Consider the following 5,961-nt stretch of genomic DNA (forward strand, 5'->3'; position numbering starts at 1 on the left):
GTTTACGTGCGTCAAATTCTTTGTGGCATGATGGCCATATAAAGAACTAAATTAAAAGTATATGTCCTTAAAGCCTGCCCCTGTTTCTTCTTGCCATAACATCAAACTAATTTGCTTAATGAGGTCACTTAAGAAAGGGGTAATTCCTTATATTTCATTATAGATTCTTAACTTTAGGAAGTAAGTTGCTATTTGTGTCCAGAAACTCATTCTTTCTCCTAATTTTATCATGACTACCATGTGGTAAAAAGTCCTCACCCTTATGTAGCATTTTTCTTCCTTTCTCTTTGGGCTTTGCAGTTTTATAATTCAGAACTATGAACTAGCTCCTTGAGACCTGAGAGAAATAACTCCATAAAATTTGAATAAGCAACAGCGACAACATTCTGTGGAATTTTCCAAGAACCTTCATTTGTAAAGTATTATACTAAGTTGTTTGATGTTAAGGGAGAATTCTACCAAATAATAAGAAAAGTGATAACCAAAAAAAAGTAATCATGAGAATTTAGGCAGATACTAGGTTAGCAATTTCCCTGATAAGATACAAATGATTGAAAGGCAGGCTAAACAAATTAATACTCTAGGTATAATTACAGAGCAAATAGTACTTAAAATGAATATTTTCTGGCATTTTGAAAGCATCTGCCCATTGACAAGTCGTTCTTTCAGACATAAGCCACGAGGGCTCATCTTTCTCCTTGAACTACACTCTGTAGTGTCTGATTTGGCCAGGCAGGCCTCATCGCCTTCACAGGGCTGGCAGGGCAATTATATGTGGAGTCAGCTTTGCACAGCTAGCTCTGCTTATGGTGACTCTAAGGGCTTGCTTTGGAGGCTTGGTTACAGCACACTGCCACTTAACTTCCAGCCCAGCTGCTTTTTTAAATCTGGCTTTATCCACCATTAACACAGTGGTCATTTCTTCAGCATTTGTGACTACTTCGTACTGCACAGAACTTAGAGAAGAGAAGGGGTGATTCATTGACTCCTAACTTTCAAAGGCCACATCAGGCAAGTTGTTTCGCTTCCCTAAATTTTTCAGATATAAAATGAAGAGACTGATCTCTGCTGAAGTCCCCCACAGCTATTTCATTTACAACTTTTTCAGGTAATACATTTTTTAAAAGCCAGGTTCAACTGGTTATAATCAAAAGTAGCCAAATGTGTATTTCCTTAAAAACACTATAATTGTGTCCAGGTCTTCAACAGAGGTTTGTCCAAATTTGTAACACTTTACATAAAGAGATTAAAAATATGAAATAAATCCTCATCTATTTCTCTGCATTCCTTTGAGATAGTAAGTCAAGTATTTTCATTCCTATCAAAGAAATTCTACAGACTTTATTATGTTCTTATCCCATTTGAGATATAGGTTTCTTCTGGAAAATTCAAAAGACAAAACAATGGTATGAAAAGATATATGGATCCAACATGCATTCATGAAATAAATATTCCACAGCCCATTATCTTCAAAGCCAGATTGCTATATCAAATATCTAGATGGCAAATGGTTGCAATGACATATTTTGCCTAAAAAGGTAAAGAATGGAAAAGAGAAGAGAGGAGAGTTCATCTTTTGAACATCTAGATATGCTAAGTATTATGTTAGAGACATTTATATATCTATTTAATATAAATTATTGCAAAGGTTTTGTAATGTAGTTATTTTTATTCCCATTTTTATAGGGAAGTCAACTGAAGTTCAAAGAGATTGAATCCCTTGTTCCAGAATACACTGTTAGTAAGACCTGAGTTTGAATACTTATCTGACCACCCCAGAACCCAAGTCTTTTCCAAACGATTCCCGACATGCTGCCATGGGCTACCCTGGGTGGTGGTGATAGAAAGTGTGTGATGCTATCCACAACACACTGTGATGACAGAGTGGTTTTTCCCTGCTGACAGGATAAGCTTCTTTTAAACTCTCATCATCCGGACTGCTTTTCAAAGGGCGTATGTTCAGACCTACGCCTCACATCCTCAGCAAGTTAGTGTCCCATCATTCTTAGGGGACCTTTGTTTCCTTAAATGTTAGATGGAATGAGGTCACACATCAGGCCCAGGGTGACTGGTCTTTGTTTAATGTCTGATAATGCATTTGTCTTAAGGTCAAGTGGGATTATTTCCAGAACTCTGCTGAAACATAAAAGGCAAAAGGAAAAGTGACAAAAAGCAGGGTCAGCTTAGAGCTCCAAAAAGAATTCAGAATGGATTTTATGTAGAAAATGCAAACGCTAGGGACAAAAAAAAAAATAGAAATGTATTTTACGAGTGTCATAAAAATGTGTTTAAAAAACAGATTTCAGTTATGCAAGGCAAAGGAATGACATAAAGAAAATTCTTGCTTCTTTGCTATAGAGGGAGAAAACCCAGTAACAGATGGCATTGAAACAGAGATTTTTAAATAATTTTACTCCTTCATATATTGTATTTTTATTGAAAAAAATAACATACATATAGGAAAGTATATGTGTTATGTCTGCACATACGTAAGTATACAAGTCAGTGAATTTTCACAAAGTGAACACACCTCGGTAACCACCACCCAGATAAAGAAATAGCACATTTCCAGTATCTTAGAAATCTGCCTCATGCCCTGTCAGTCGCTCTCCACTCCTCTCCAAAGTGCCCATTCAGGCTTGTAAAACTAGAGATCAGCTTTGCATGTTTCTGATTCTCATATAAACAGAATCAGACAATGTGTGCTTTATATCTAACTTCTTTTGCTGCACATTATATTTATAAAATTTACCCATATTGTTGCAGTAGTGGTTGTTTAATTCATGTTCATTGCTGAATGGTATGTCCTTCAATGAATAAAACACAATTTATTTATTCATTCTGTTTATAGACATTTGGATTGTCCCAGTTTTTACTATGATGAGTGTTTAAGAGTATGTATATTCATGTACATGACTCTGTTGCTCATGCATCTGTTACATATATAGCTAGGAGTAAAACTGCTGAGTCAGTGTGCATTTGTTCAGTTTTAATATTTATTGTCAAAGAGTTTTCCAAAGTTGCTATCCCAACTGTTACTTCTATTATCAATGTAGGACAATTCTTGGTGCTCCACACCATAGCCTGAGTTTGGGGTTGTCAATCTTTTTTTTTTTTTTTTTTTTTTTTTTTTTTAATTTATTTATTATTATTATACTTTAAGTTATAGGGTACATGTGCATAACGTGCAGGTTTGTTACATATGTATACTTGTGCCTTGTTGCTGTGCTGCACCCATCAACTCGTCATTTACATCAGGTATAACTCCCAATGCAATCCCTCCCCCCTCCCCCCTCCCCCTTCCCCCCTCCCCCTCCCCATGATAGGCCCCGGTGTGTGATGTTCCCCTTCCTGAGTCCGAGTGATCTCATTGTTCAGTTCCCACCTATGAGTGAGAACATGCGGTGTTTGGTTTTCTGTTCTTGTGATAGTTTGCTAAGAATGATGGTTTCCAGCTGCATCCATGTCCCTACAAAGGACACAAACTCATCCTTTTTGATGGCTGCCTAGTATTCCATGGTGTATATGTGCCACATTTTCTTAATCCAATCTGTCACTGATGGACATTTGGGTTGATTCCAAGTCTTTGCTATTGTGAATAGTGCCGCAATAAACATACGTGTGCATGTGTCTTTATAGCAGCATAATTTATAATCCTTTGGGTATATACCCAGTAATGGGATGGCTGGGTCATATGGTACATCTAGTTCTAGATCCTTGAGGAATCGCCATACTGTTTTCCATAATGGTTGAACTAGTTTACAATCCCACCAACAGTGTAAAAGTGTTCCTATTTCTCCACATCCTCTCCAGCACCTGTTGTTTCCTGACTTTTTAATGATCGCCATTCTAACTGGTGTGAGATGGTATCTCATTGTGGTTTTGATTTGCATTTCTCTGATGGCCAGTGATGATGAGCATTTTTTCATGTGTCTGTTGGCTGTATGAATGTCTTCTTTTGAGAAATGTCTGTTCATATCCTTTGCCCACTTTTTGATGGGGTTGTTTGTTTTTTTCTTGTAAATTTGTTTGAGTTCTTTGTAGGTTCTGGATATTAGCCCTTTGTCAGATGAGTAGATTGCAAAAATTTTCTCCCATTCTGTAGGTTGCCTGTTCACTCTGATGGTAGTTTCTTTTGCTGTGCAGAAGCTCTTTAGTTTAATGAGATCCCATTTGTCCATTTTGGCTTTTGCTGCCGTTGCTTTTGGTGTTTTAGACATGAAGTCTTTGCCCATGCCTATGTCCTGAATGGTACTACCTAGGTTTTCCTCTAGGATTTTTATGGTATTAGGTCTAACATTTAAGTCTCTAATCCATCTTGAATTAATTTTCGTATAAGGAGTAAGGAAAGGATCCAGTTTCAGCTTTCTACTTACGGCTAGCCAATTTTCCCAGCACCATTTATTAAATAGGGAATCCTTTCCCCATTTCTTGTTTCTCTCAGGTTTGTCAAAGATCAGATGGCTGTAGATGTGTGGTATTATTTCTGAGGACTCTGTTCTGTTCCATTGGTCTATATCTCTGTTTTGGTACCAGTACCATGCTGTTTTGGTTACTGTAGCTTTGTAGTATAGTTTGAAGTCAGGTAGCGTGATGCCGCCAGCTTTGTTCTTTTGACTTAGGATTGTCTTGGAGATGCGGGCTCTTTTTTGGTTCCATATGAACTTTAAAGCAGTTTTTTCCAATTCCGTGAAGAAACTCGTTGGTAGCTTGATGGGGATGGCATTGAATCTATAAATAACCTTGGGCAGTATGGCCATTTTCACGATATTGATTCTTCCTATCCATGAGCATGGTATGTTCTTCCATTTGTTTGTGTCCTCTTTGATTTCACTGAGCAGTGGTTTGTAGTTCTCCTTGAAGAGGTCCTTTACATCCCTTGTAAGTTGGATTCCTAGGTATTTGATTCTCTTTGAAGCAATTGTGAATGGAAGTTCCTTCCTGATTTGGCTCTCTCTTTGTCTGTTACTGGTGTATAAGAATGCTTGTGATTTTTGCACATTAATTTTGTATCCTGAGACTTTGCTGAAATTGCTTATCAGCTTAAGGAGATTTTGGGCTGAGACAATGGGGTTTTCTAAATATACAATCATGTCATCTGCAAAGAGGGACAATTTGACTTCTTCTTTTCCTAACTGAATACCCTTGATTTCTTTCTCTTGCCTAATTGCCCTAGCCAGAACTTCCAACACTATGTTGAATAGGAGTGGTGAGAGAGGGCATCCCTGTCTTGTGCCAGTTTTCAAAGGGAATTTTTCCAGTTTTTGCCCATTCAGTATGATATTGGCTGTGGGTTTGTCATAGATAGCTCTTATTATTTTGAGGTACGTTCCATCAATACCGAATTTATTGAGCGTTTTTAGCATGAAGGGCTGTTGAATTTTGTCAAAAGCCTTTTCTGCATCTATTGAGATAATCATGTGGTTCTTGTCTTTGGTTCTGTTTATATGCTGGATTATGTTTATTGATTTGCGAATGTTGAACCAGCCTTGCATCCCAGGGATGAAGCCCACTTGATCATGGTGGATAAGCTTTTTGATGTGTTGCTGAACCCGGTTTGCCAGTATTTTATTGAGGATTTTTGCATCGATATTCATCAGGGATATTGGTCTAAAATTCTCTTTTTTTGTTGTGTCTCTGCCAGGCTTTGGTATCAGAATGATGTTGGCCTCATAAAATGAGTTAGGGAGGATTCCCTCTTTTTCTATTGATTGGAATAGTTTCAGAAGGAATGGTACCAACTCCTCCTTGTACCTCTGGTAGAATTCAGCTGTGAATCCATCTGGTCCTGGACTTTTTTTGGTTGGTAGGCTATTAATTATTGCCTCAATTTCAGAGCCTACTATTGGTCTATTCAGGGATTCAACTTCTTCCTGGTTTAGTCTTGGAAGAGTGTAAGTGTCCAGGAAATTATCCATTTCTTCTAGATTTTCCAGTTTATTTGCGTAGAGGTGTTTATAG

This window comes from Macaca thibetana, chromosome 5 (genome assembly GCF_024542745.1).
Source record: "Macaca thibetana thibetana isolate TM-01 chromosome 5, ASM2454274v1, whole genome shotgun sequence".
NCBI lineage: Eukaryota > Metazoa > Chordata > Mammalia > Primates > Cercopithecidae > Macaca > Macaca thibetana.